Source organism: Nuphar pumila, unplaced genomic scaffold, assembly GCF_984573655.1.
Source record: "Nuphar pumila unplaced genomic scaffold, dmNupPumi1.hap1.1 HAP1_SCAFFOLD_188, whole genome shotgun sequence".
Classification (NCBI taxonomy): domain Eukaryota; kingdom Viridiplantae; phylum Streptophyta; class Magnoliopsida; order Nymphaeales; family Nymphaeaceae; genus Nuphar; species Nuphar pumila.
The window spans coordinates 1-13,484 of record NW_028323207.1 but is presented as its reverse complement, the minus strand read 5'-3'; the positions used below and the strand labels follow the sequence as shown (position 1 = coordinate 13,484).

General features: G+C 36.8%; 5 non-coding genes across 5 annotated transcripts; 1 reads left to right on the top strand and 4 right to left on the bottom strand.

The window, feature by feature from the left end:
- Positions 1 to 1,141: 1,141 nt before the first annotated feature.
- TRNAE-UUC (transfer RNA glutamic acid (anticodon UUC)) lies at positions 1,142 to 1,214 on the bottom strand. Its single transcript has one exon. It is a non-coding gene; the product is annotated as a tRNA-Glu (tRNA).
- Positions 1,215 to 1,839: 625 nt separating this feature from the next.
- TRNAG-UCC (transfer RNA glycine (anticodon UCC)) lies at positions 1,840 to 1,910 on the bottom strand. The gene has a single exon. It is a non-coding gene; the product is annotated as a tRNA-Gly (tRNA).
- A 6,476-nt stretch (positions 1,911 to 8,386) lies between these two features.
- Positions 8,387 to 8,459, bottom strand: TRNAP-UGG (transfer RNA proline (anticodon UGG)). The gene has a single exon. It is a non-coding gene; the product is annotated as a tRNA-Pro (tRNA).
- Positions 8,460 to 9,630: 1,171 nt separating this feature from the next.
- On the bottom strand, positions 9,631 to 9,701 carry TRNAG-UCC (transfer RNA glycine (anticodon UCC)). Its single transcript has one exon. It is a non-coding gene; the product is annotated as a tRNA-Gly (tRNA).
- Positions 9,702 to 13,194: 3,493 nt separating this feature from the next.
- Positions 13,195 to 13,267, top strand: TRNAM-CAU (transfer RNA methionine (anticodon CAU)). Its single transcript has one exon. It is a non-coding gene; the product is annotated as a tRNA-Met (tRNA).
- The last annotated feature ends 217 nt before the right edge of the window (positions 13,268 to 13,484 follow it).

Below are 13,484 nucleotides of genomic sequence, written 5' to 3'. Positions count from 1 at the left end.
CCTCTTGCTTTTGCTTTTACGCAAAAGGTAAGTCACTTTGGGTTATTTTTTACGAAGCCGAGACAACTTTAGTTTTTTATAGGCAATACGTTCAGAACCGGCCTCGGTATTATGAAATTTTGACTGTACAACAAGAAAAGCTTTTCGCCATATTATATATTCTATGAATTTACAGCCGACTAGCTGGAATTTATCAAGATACCTAATAAAAGTTACTGCATTTTTAAAACCTACACTGCTATATTGGTAAAATTGGTTAGAAGCACCGTAATTAATAAATCCTTTAAAAAAAGTTTGTATCAATTTAAGTAAATATATTTATTTTTGCGAGGCTTGCACAGAAATTCGCGTTTAAAAAAAGCTTTGTTACTCCGTTTAAGTAAGAAAATTACCAGACAACCATCACCCTGTAAAAAACCAGCTAGCCAGTGATTTATCAAAATATCGCTGTAAGTATAGGTTGTTTTTCCACAGTTAAGTTTTTTAACTAACACCTCATTATACTGATTTATTTTATCTAAATGCTTTAACTTATTTCGTATTAGGTCAGAAATAACCGTCTGCTCAGCTTTATACATTCGTATGTAACTGCTTGCTTATCTTTAACATTGTAAACCGAGCCAGAACCGATAATCTTTTTAAGATAGTAAGCTACACTAGTTTCTTTAGCGTTAAAAGCTAGAATAACAGAGCCATTTTATCGAATATGCCCGGCGCTATCTATTAGTTCACCTAAAAAATAGCCGAAATCCTATTTATTTTGTGGTTTTAACATATGCTTTGTTGCTTATATGTGGCCATATTCCATTTATTTATTGTGTTTTTGTCAAAGTGGCCATTTTTGCCCTTGCACGAGACATATTTTTTAGAGATGGCTCTTTTGCTGCTAAAAGTAACAAATAATACAAAAGAAAGAACCCTTTTTTACAAGAGCGGCCGAGGATGATTCGACAACCTTCTTATTTGGAATAAGACGCTCTAACCTATTGAGCTACGCTCTTTATCGGTTTTTTTGTCTTTGCGTTGTTTGAGCTTTCCGAAAAGCAACCTGCCAAAGGCAAAACGTGCAAAGGAAGCAAGGGACACGAACCTTTTTTAGAAAAAAACTTAAGCTACATTCGTAAATAAAAAATACGCTTAGCGCTCTTTGCGGGAATTGAACCCGCGTTTTTGTCGTGAAAGGACAATGTCCTAGACCACTAGACGAAAAGAGCTTTATAATTTAAATTAAACCACGCTTCCGGAAAAACGGAAAGTAAAGCTTCGTAGTACCCCGTTATAACAGTAATAAATAACAGGTTACTTTTTGTGTTACATTACAAGGTTAAGGGGGCTAAATCCTTGAAAGCAAGTTTTCCAACTTTTGTTTTGCTTTTTTTGCCTTTGCTTCACCGGCAAAGGGAGCGGCCAGGCTACTTTCTTAACTGAGCCCTCATATTTGACAATAGGTTTTTAGATGTTGCCGCATTTGTCCTTGTTCTTTGACCCCTGCAAGGAAGTGCATTCATATGCCGAGTACCGCGGTAACAGGATATTTTAACCAAGGATTTAATGGCCTCAACATTATCTCTTTTTTTATTGCTTGTTATTACTCTACGGCAAGTTTTTGTTAATAAATCTAACTGCGCTGAGTTAAGCTCATTTAATTTGGTTTGTGGGCTAATACCTACAAGATTACATACAGCAAGCGCAAATTTTTGACCCACACCATAAATAGACTGCAATGCCAAAAAAGCGGCTTTATTTTCCAATACATTTGATCCTAAAAGTAGCATAGATAATATATTTATATTTTTAAAATTACATAATAATGGAGCAAGGGGCAAAAATTAAGCCATTAGCAGCTAGTCGGAATCGAACCCACGCTTATTGATTGGAAGTCAATCGCTCTACCATTAAACTATAGCTGCAGCCCTCGCTTTGCTGGTTTTAGTTTTCCCTTTGCCTTTGGCAAGCGAAGCAGGTTTTCCCTTTGTTGAAAAACCAAAGGCAAAGGGAAAACCTGCTTCGCTTGCCAAAGGCCAAAGGTTGTTGCGCTAGAAAACTGAAACCAAGGGGTAGCCAAAAAATGGAATCGAACCATTACCTTAGATTTTGCAAATCCATGCGCTACCAGTTACGCTATTTCGGCGGCCTTCCACAGCTCTAACCCTTATCGACTTTTGCCTCCTTTGCCCTTGTACAAAAGGTAAAAGAATAATTGCAGTTATATCTTTCGTCAGTAATGCTTTTATGCAAACTTTAATTTAAGACAGACTACGAAGTATCAGACTCGAACTGATAGGCCCTAAGGCACGGAACCTAAACCCGCCGCGTTTACCAATTTCGCCAACTTCGTTTCGTATAAACGGAAAGCTTAATAAATTAAAGAAGACATCCACCTTTTGCCTAGTCACCTTGCCACAACTAAGACAAAAGGTGAAAACCTTACTTCTCTTTGACTCTTGCTTTTGCGCAAGAGCTAAAAAGTAAAGCAAGGTGGGGTTTGCAGTTAAGCTACCCTTTGTTCTAATTTAAAGGCTTTGGACTTACCCCTAAGGCCTTTGCTGTAGCAGGGATCTATGAGTGAAGGTCGCGCTATTTGCTTTTAACAAAAATAAAAAGCCTCTTTTTAAAAAAAAAAACTCAACTTTTATTTTGCCTGCAGCTAACTTTTGCCTGCAGCTAACTTTTGCCCAATGCTCAACTTTTGCCCGATGCTCAACTTTTGCCCGATACTCAACTTTTGCCCGTGGCTCAACTTTTGCCCGAGGCTCAAAAGCAAGGGAAGCAAGGGAAGCAAGGGAAGCAAGGGAAGCAAGAGAAGCAAAAGAAGCAAAGGCAACTAGAGCCACAATAAGACAGAAGTTTGAAAGGAGGGAAAATAGTAAAAACTATTTTTTTTTAAACTAAACACATTAGAGCTACAAACATTAGAGTAATAATTCTAGAATCTGTTATCATGAAAATTGCAGGAGATGTTAAAATCGCAAAAAAGCAGACTGCAGATAAAATCATAATTACAGCATAATGAAAAATTAGCCCCGACTGTGTTTCGCCTAATTGAATGTAAAGCTTTTTAAGGGTATTACCTAACCCTAAAGGAGCTATCGGTAAGAGCTCTAAAAAGCCTTTGTCAAAAAGGCGAATTAGATTAAAACCACAGTAATAACTAGGGTATGCAATTAAGTCGTTTAGAAGCTTATCATAAAACCACCGTCTGTTTAAAAACGTGTATAATGGCTTTAAAGAACCGCTTGCTATTAGATAGCTTCTTTTTATAAAATACATATTTATAATAAAGGCTAAAATTGCTCCAGCAATAGTTAAAAATAACGGTAGCAATTTAACTGACTGCGGTAAAAATTCAGCTTCTATCAGATTTGCGTTTGCCGGGTTTACAAAAATAGCATTATTCCAAAAATCTGTACCTAACCCAATAAACATTTCTTTAAATAAAAAGCCTGCGTAAATAGAACCCAGACTAAGTATAATTAAAGGTAAGCTCATTACCCAGTCAGGATCATGGGCCGCTTTAATGTTTTGTAGATGCAAGTTCGGTAATTTACCTATACTTGTCGGTGGGTTTTGCCCTAAAGTTTGTTGCGTAGCTACCTTTGCTTTTACCGCTAGGTCAAAAGTTGACCTAGGGTCGGAAAAACACGAGCTAAAACAAAAAAAGATAAGCCTGAAACTATAATAACTTGTAGTTAAAACGCTAAAAGTGGCTAGTAAATAGGAAAAATGCACGCTAAGGGCGTAACGGGCCGAAGCTAACTCGATTATCACGTCTTTTGAATAAAAGCCGGTTAAAAAAGGAGTACCTATTAAGGCTAAGGACCCAATAAGAACGAGAGTGTAACTAAAAACCAAAACCTGTGTTAAGCCGCCATATTTACGAATATCCTGCTCATTTGCTAAAGCATGAATGATTGCACCCGCGCTTAAAAATAGTAAAGCTTTAAAGAAGGCGTGGTTAAACAAATGGAAAATACCAACCGCATAATTTGAGGCTCCACAAGTAGTGATCATGTATCCCAATTGGCTACATGTAGAATAGGCTATAATTCTTTTTAAATCGTTTTGTACAAGGCCTATAGTACCCGCAAAGATACATGTAATAGCTCCTATAATCGTAACCACCGCAGCTGCTGTTGGCGTGTACTCTAATAATGGAGAACTTCTAGCTAATAAAAAAACACCGGCTGTTCATTAATGTTGCTTCCCTCTAATGAGCTATAGAGCTTAAAGGGGAATACACTTGGTTTTTTAACCAAGATCGGACTGAATCTTTAACTTTACAATTTATTTTTATAATTTCTAACCTTTGCTTCTTTTGCTTCCCTTGCTTCCCTTGCTTCCCTTGCTTCCCTTGCTTCCCTTGCTTCCCTTGCTTTTGAGCCTCGGGCAAAAGTTGAGCCTCGGGCAAAAGTTGAGCATCGGGCAAAAGTTGAGCATCGGGCAAAAGTTGAACCTCGGGCAAAAGTTGAGCGTCGGGCAAAAGTTAAGGCACATAATTTTATAACTTTATTAAGACCTTCTTCAGTTAAATGTGTTTTCAAGAGGCCCAGGTTATGTATTTTAGACCAAGTTAAAAAATCAATCTTTTTTTTAGATTTAAGCGGGTAAATACCTAAATAGTCAACTAAATTAGTTAATAATTTTTTGTTAGACAAATAAAAGACATACCCGTTCCAGGAGGGATCAAGTATAATATTAGTGTTTTTTTGAATATTAAACAACTTTCTTACTAATATTAAGACGTCTTTGTTTTTTTGGGCTAAGGTAAAATCTACAAATATATTTTTACCTAACTTAGAGGTCTTACAATTTTTAACTCTAGCCATAAAACACCCTTCGGCATCAATAAAGCCAGACAACCAACCGTCTTTAAAACTTGGGACCACATTTGATTCCAGGTAAATAATATTTTCATTATATTGCTTATTAAACAAGGTTAACCAAGCTTTAAACTGACTTTTTTTATGGGAACTAACCAAATTACCGTTGAATAAATGGATTAGCCTTCTAAAATTGTCTTTACCTGTTACATAATATACTCCTACATTTCTAGGTTTTTCTCTAGTAGATATGGTAGAAGTTCTTGTTAACACCGAACCAAAACCCAATGTGGTTTTTATTCGATATAGAAGATTAATATCCCGTAGGTGTTGAGTTAAATCAAAGTAAACTTTTTGATTAGAAATCACGAAACTACCGTACCCCTCAACAAAACCTATAAACCATTCTAAAAAACCTTCATCTAGTTTAACTTTATGTTCTGGCTTAACGTCTTTAAAATTTGAAAATTGGAAAGTTATTCTGCGTGCAGTCTCTGAGGATCCCATAACCAAAGGTTCAGCGAGAGTTGGAACGGTTAGGGTTTCCTGCTGATGAACCTTATCAAGTAATAGATCAAAGTCTTTACTCAAAAATAAGATTTTTTTATGAATCTCATAGAGTTTATTTCCAGTATTCATAAACTTATTTTTTTTAGGTCGTTCCAGCATATAGCAGAATTTATCATCATCTCCTCGCGGAGGGAAGTGGCAATACGTGTTTACCATGGTAGCCGCGTGCAGTAGGGCTGATACAGGGGTGGGGGCATTCATGGCTTCAGGCAACCAGACGTGAAGACCGAATTGTCCGGATTTACCCATAGCCCCAATAAAAAGAAAAATACAAGCAACATCTAGCAAATTTACGGTAAATGGGCCAATAACTAATAACTCCGTCGTATCCATTGCCGAGGCGAAAATTGCTTGGTAATTCGTTGTTTTAAACATGTAAAATAAACAAATAACACCTAAAGCTAGGCCCATATCCCCCACTCTATTTAATAACATTGCTTGAATAGCTGCTTTACTAGCTTGTAGCCTTGTAAACCAAAAACTAATTAGTAAAAAAGAAGCGAGTCCAACTCCTTCCCACCCCACAAATAATTGAATATAATTATCTGCAGTTACTAGAATAAGCATAGCAACAGTAAACAGCTTTAAATAGCTTATGAAGCGGATAAAATGTGGATCCTCTATCATGTAAGAACAAGAGAATATAACCACAAGACAACTGACTAAAGTTACAACGACACACATTACTGCACTCAGAGTATCGAACAAAAACCCCCAGCTAGCGTCAAAAAGCTCGCTATGGAAAAAGGGAGCTAAGACAATATTACAAGGACACGCGCATAAAGCGACTTCATAAAAGATAAAGATACTTATTAGAGTGCAGCATACAGCGCTAAAAACACTTATTAAGGCGCTTCCTCTAGCACCTAAAAATCGACCGAAAAGGGCCAAACAAATAAAGCAACTTAATGGTAAAGCTAATAGGGTTAAATACATTTTTAATAAATTTTTAATATAATCTACTGGTTGCTTTGCTACAATCCCTTTTGCCTTTGCTTATTTTTCCCTCAGCCTTACCTCCCTTTGAGGTAAGGTTTGCCTTTGCCAAGCGGAAGCGATGTTTGGTAAAACAAAAGCAATCAGCCCTAGCTACTAACTTAAAAACACAGGACAAAGTTAAAATTTAAAAAATCCTACAACTTTATAGTAGTTTAAACTTAGCTAAAAGTGCTTAATTGTAATTTTTATTTCAGCAGGCAGTTTCAGCAAAACCAGGCTGTCAAGCAGTAAGCGAAGTACCGCCGTAGACTTGAAATTAAGTTTAACAATTTTTTTATATCGTGTAGTGGCAAACTGCTCCCTCGTTTTTTTAAAAACATGAGGACTTCTTATAACGGTTTGCAATTGAGTGGATAAAGGTATATGCGTAGCTCTGAGAGGGTGGTTTAAAGCGCGAATGGCTCTAAGAACTCCTATTAATGCAACTCTGTCCCTGTGACCCTTTCTTTTCAAGGAAAGGCCGAAGGAGCTCGAACCGTGTATAAAAGAAGGCATTCTACCCAAAGTTGTAGCGTGGCGCGACTTCGGTATTGGGCTAAAAGTTTTCAAGTTACTCGTGGCCTTTGGTGGAAAACCTAAGGTAAAGAGGAAAACTGCGGCACCGCCGGAAAACCTACTGTAGTTTGAAAGCCTATTAGTTAAACCGGTTAAAAAAGTTTGAAATAAATTAAAAGCAGAGTCTAGGTCTTTCCTCTCAAAACTACTAAAAGCTAAAATAATTTGAGTAATAGAGCTTGCCGCTTCCCATTTTTGCTGTTCTGCTACTCTAGTAAGTAAGGAAAGTTTTTCGCAAGAAACGGCAGTCCCGTTATTAACGCCGCCGCTTTTTAACAGATGGCGAGAAAGATTGGAAGGTTTCTTTAGGCTCTTAGTACCAATAGCCTTCAACGAATTGCTTAGAAAAGCTACCTGGCTATTGATAAAAAACCCTGACAATTTATCTTTGCTGCTCTTTTTCGTTAAGCCAAGTTTCTTTGACCTTGCTTGCTTTATTACCTTTTCTTCAGAGGGTTGTAAAGCAACTACAATCTCTCCCTTTAGAGCATCGGGCAAAAGTTGAGTTGCAGGCAAAAGGGGGGAAGCATGGGAGACAAAAGTTATCCCTTTTTTCTCTACATTCAAAGAAAAGGCTGCGTTTAATTCTTTTATATCTTGCTCTCGATTTCCTTTGTCTTCTGAATAAAGCAAAGGAACTAAAAGTTTTTGTTCCTGGAAAATTGAATGTGATCGCATAGTAAATTTATTTTTGGTTGAATTTTTCATTAGGCCTTTAGCCTTTGGCAGGCGAAGCAGCTTTTTCCTTTGTCCTTTCTAATCCATGCTTTTCGCCCTTGCCCTTTTCAAAAGGGCAAAGGTGGAAAAACCAAAATAAAAAGTTGCGCGAAGGCCAAAAGCTAAAAAACAGATAATTAGCAAGTTTTTGAGCACACTTACGAAATGAGTGGGTGCCTCTTAAACAATAGCGCAGCTCCTACGTAATTTTAAAAGTTAGTACTTCACGTTACTTTTGCCTTTGCAGGGAAAAGCAAGTGTCCGGTGGAACTCTTTAATAAGTAACCCGCTTAACCCCGTATTTGGAACGGCTGGTTTTTCGACCAGTAACTGGTTTACAGTCAAGCAAGCCTCGAAGAACCCGATACTTGACACCTGGAATATCTCTTACACGGCCAGCTCTAATAAGGACCGACGAGTGTTCATGTAAATTGTGACCTATTCCAGGAATCTGGGCAATTATTTTTCGGCTATTTGTTAGTTTTATTTTAACCACTTTTCGAAGTCCACTGTTAGGTTTTTTGGGGGTAGTTGTATAAACTTTTAAACAAATACCCCGCTTTTGTGGGCATTGTTCAAGAGCTTTAACCTTTGAGCGAAATCGCTTAGGTTTTCGAGCCCCTTTAAGTAATTGAGTTACAGTTGCCATTTTTAATTAATTTTATTTGAAATAATAAGTAACTTGGATTTTATTATTTACCTCTGCTCAATATTTAATACAAAGGTCAGGAAAGCCGGAGTCGAACCAGCGCCACCAATTCCCAAAACTGGTATGTTAACCAACTACACTATTTCCTGTAACCCCAGCGCAAAAGCAGAAAGGAGGGGGGGGCAAAAGCCTCAAGAGGTTTATAAAAACCAGGAGCGGGAGATAACCTTGTACGAGCCAAATAGCGTAACCTTTACGAGCAACCACTTAAAATAATTCAAAACTGTACAGAGTCGCTGCCGTAAACAAGAACCAGGCTAAGCTTAAGGGTAGTAATACTTTCCAACCTAACCGCATCAAAGAATCATACCTATACCTCGGGACGGCGGCTCTGACGAATACAAATAAGAATAGAAAGATTAATGTTTTAGCAGCAAGCCATAAGGGGCCGGGGATTAGATGAAAAACCCAAACGTCTAATGGAGGTAGCCAACCGCCTAAAAAAAAAAGACTGCAAAGCGCACTCATTAAAACCATAGCTCCATACTCAGCAAGAAAAAAGAGACTGAACCCTGAGGAGCTATATTCTACAAAATAGCCCGCTACTAGTTCAGCTTCTGCTTCGGGCAAATCGAAAGGAGCTCGGTTTGTTTCAGCTAAGCAAGCAATGAAAAACATTATTAAAGCCGGCCAGTGAGGTAAAGCAAACCAAACCTCTTTTTGCGCTAAAACGATTTCGGTTAAATTTAGTGAACCTACAGTAATAATAACGGTTAAAAGAATTAACCCTATGCTTACTTCGTAGCTTATCATTTGTGCAGCTGAACGGAGACTTCCCAAAAAAGCATACTTAGAGTTAGAACTCCATCCACTCATTATTATTCCGTAAACCCCTAGAGAGCTTACCGCAAAAATATATAAAATACCAATGTTTAAATCAGCAATAGCCATTGACTCACCAAAAGGTATGGCTGCCCAAGAAATGGTACTGAATACAAAACTGATAATAGGGGCCATTAGAAAAATGAATAGATTGGCGTTAGTAGGTAATAGGGGCTCTTTTACAATTAACTTTAACCCGTCGGCAATCGGTTGCAATAGTCCAATAAAGCCTACCACATTGGGCCCTTTACGTCTTTGACTAGCCCCCATAATCTTCCTTTCTGACAAGGTTAAAAAAGCCGTGGCTAGTAGGCCTACGATCATAACAGAAACAATTTTTATTGTTAATATAATCATTTTTTTGAGTAATACGTGTTTGTTTTCTTTTCTTATTCGATAGAGCTATAGAGGTCTTTGTAAGACAAAAGTTAAGCAAATAGCAGCTAGTCGGAATCGAACCCACGCTTATTGATTGGAAATCAATCGCTCTACCGTTAAACTATAGCTGCAGCCGAAACAAACCCACGGTCTTATTTCTTTTTGAAGTAAGATTTCCCTCAACATTTGCTTTGCTTTATTGTAATTGTAAGCTGCTTTGCTTACAATTACGGAAATTTTTTTTTGGGGGGGGGCTGATTATAGTATTAGCGCGGAACCTTTGGGTTTCACAAAGGTAAAGCTAAAAACAAAAAATTACTTGAAAAAAGCCTTCTTAACTTTCTATAAGAAAAGCTGGGCTGGATTTAGGCTACCAAAGTTTTTACAAATTCTACCTGATCTTCTATGTAAGCTTTCATGCTTGCTTCTCCAGCGGCATCAAAGTCTCGAGTTGCATTAATTTGCTCTATAAAATCCCAGTCGTAAGAAGCTAAATCCGCTTCCACGGTGCTTAAAAATTTATCAATTTGAGGCATATTAAGCTTATCTAAAAGACCTTTAGAACCAGCGTATAGCATTACAACTTGCGTCGCTGTCGAAGTTGGTCGATATTGATCCTGCTTTAAAATTTGAGTTAGCCGAACACCTCGTTCTAAAACTTGTTTCGTACTAGCGTCTAAATCTGAAGCGAATTGAGCAAAGGCTGCATTTTCTCTATACTGGGCTAATAGCAATTTAAGTTGGCCCGCAACTTTTTTCATTGCTTTAATTTGAGCGGCTGAACCTACTCGGGAAACTGAAAGACCCACATTAATTGCAGGACGTATTCCTTTGAAAAAGAGTTCCGCCTCTAACGCACACTGTCCATCCGTAATACTGATAACGTTAGTTGGAATATACGCACTAAGATCACCAGCTAATGTTTCAATAATAGGAAGGGCTGTTAAAGAATATCCGTAACCCATGTTAGCGGACCGTTCTAATAAACGTGAGTGGCAATAGAAAACATCCCCTGGAAAGGCTTCTCGGCCAGGCGGTCTTCTAAGTAATAAAGACATTTGTCGATAAGCTACCGCCTGTTTACTTAAATCATCGTAAACGATAACTGTAGGTTCTCCTAGATCTCTAAAATACTCAGCAATCGTACAAGCGGCATAGGGTGCTAGAAATTGTAAAGGTGCCGGATCAGAAGCCGTTGCCGCCACAATTGTTGTCCACGCCATTGCATTCGATTCATTTAATTTTTTAGCTAGTTGAGCAACACTAGATCTTTTTTGTCCAATAGCAACATAAACGCAAGTAGCCCCTTCTTTTTGAGCTCCTAAACTTGATTTAGCTGCAATCGGATCATTTATATAGTTGGCTTCTAATTGCCGTAGTCGTGTTTGGTGTAAAATAGTATCGATTGCGATAGCTGTTTTACCGGTCTGCCGGTCTCCTATGATTAACTCCCTTTGACCATTTCCAACAGGAACTAAACTATCAACCGCTCTAATACCTGTAGCCATAGGCGAATTAATTCTAGCTCTTGATTTAATACCTGGTGCTTTTCGTTCAACTAATTCGGGTTTTGTTGCAACTAAGGCGCCTTTATCATCTAAAGGTTGCCCTAAAGGATCAACTACGCGCCCTCTTAAAAAAAGACCTACCGGCACTGAAATAATACTTTTAGTTCGTCGAGCTAAATCACCTTCTGCGAGATCGCTATCATTACCAAATAAAACAGACCCTACATAGTCTTTTTCAAGATTAAGAGCCATTCCTTTAACCACTACACCAGATTTACCCACAAATTCAATTAACTCACCGGCTTTTACTCCGTCAAGTCCATAAATTCTAGCGATACCATCACCAACACTGTCAATACGTCCTACTTGTAAATAATCAAATTTTCTCTTTCGGAATCGCAGTACTAAACTTTTTAATCCTTTGGGGACAGCAGTAGAGCTTTGTTTAGCTACAGTTGTAGAATTAGTTTTTCCTAAGTTGCTTGACGTTAACGCTAAAGGATCCGTTGGAGTATTTAGACGTTTTTTTAGAAAACGTTGCGTATTTGTTCTCTTCGACATTTCTATTACAAAATGAAAGATAATGGCGTTTAGTATTTCCTCCGTTGCTTTTTAGGCTTTGTACTTTTGCTTTGTTGTTACCTTTTGAGCCACGCAACTTTTGCTTTCACTTTGCTTCGGGCAAGAACCCGATACTTAAAAGTAAGAGCTACTAAAGTAAAAGCTAATGGAAAACAAGCAAGGGGCCGTGACCTACAAAAGTAGGTTAAAATAAAAGAGGTAGTCTACTTAAAACTTGCGGCTATATGAATTTCTCATTTTCAAAACTTTCTTTCGGAAATGTTAAACACCTTCACATCATATAGTATGGTTCACATTTAGCTTTTCACCCCCTCTCTTCGATTTTAATTAAGAATTAAAAAATTCGAGGGTCCGTACAAAAAACTAAAGCTACAGTCCAACTTTTAAAAAATTAGATTACAGTGGAATTAATAGGGGGTAATGTTTGATTTGTTTTTTTTAAAAAACAAATTAAAACACTTATAACTTTCGCCCAAAGTCTTGCCTTTTGCGAAAGAGCAACTTTCGCCTCTTTCGTCCCTTTTGATTACAGTAACCTCGTTATTTTTCCTTTTGGCCAAAAGGAAAAATAACGAGGTTACTGTAGCCTTTACCGCAACAAAAGCAAAGGAAGCTAGAGCCGGCAGAGCACAAAGGGGAAGAGAAAACAAGCGAAGAAAGCAAGGGTGAAGGCAAAAGCAAAATAAAGCGGAGGTTTTAGCGCAATTAGCATATTCAGATAAAAATAAAAATAACGTTAGCATCTATATTTAGTACAGTTTAATTGTTATTTAGGGCAAGATACGGCGCACGTTCATAATTAACATTAGAGTCCGTACCATTATATTTAACGCTGCCGCATTTTCACATCCTATTGCTCCAAGTGGATTTATAGAGTTTTTCCTTTTACCTTTACCCTTTGACTGATTGCTCTTGGCTTAGTTTTAGTAATCAAACAAAAGGTTTTTAGGAAGTGTAGTATTCAATAAACCAATAAAAGTAATATAAGATATATAAACCATCTGTTGTTAACGCAAACATTACTATGAAGAGCCGTCCACCTCAGATAGTGTAGTTTATTTATTAATTTATACTTTATTAATTTATACTTTATTATTTTATACTTTATTATTTATTATTTTATTATTTTATTATTTTATTATTTATTATTTATTATTTTATTATTTTATTATTTATTATTTTATTAATTTATTAATTTATTATTTTATTATTTTATTAATTTATACTTTTATACTTTATTATTTTATACTTTATTATTTATTAATTTATTATTTTATACTTTATTATTTATTAATTTATTATTTTATACTTTATTATTTTATTATTTATTAATTTCTTTTTTAAAAATTTTATTATTTATTAATTTCTTTTTTAAAAAAAAAATAACCAACTTTGCCTATTTTTGACTCTTTTGCCTGTTTTATCTTCGCCTAACGAAGCGGAGTTTGTAAAATTGAATTTATTCTGTTACAATCGGCCAAAAAGGAAACAGGCAAAACTCAAGCGCGAAGGGGGAAGTACTCGGTTTTAAATTAAGCTGCTAGCTCAATTGGTAGAGCGCTCTGCTCATGACGGATCGGTTAGAGGTTCGAGTCCTCTGCAGCTTATTTAAATTTTCAACCTTTTTTATAAAAAGCACCGACCAAAAGGAAAACCAAAAATCAATTACCCTAAGTAATACATATAAACGAAATGCGATCATATTCTTTAAATAAAAATATTATTTCAGAGGCTCGTGTAAATTAGGATTTATGGACTTCTTTTGTGAGCCTTTTTGAAGACGACGACTTTATACCCAAAGCTAGTAATAGATGGGTTTTAGTT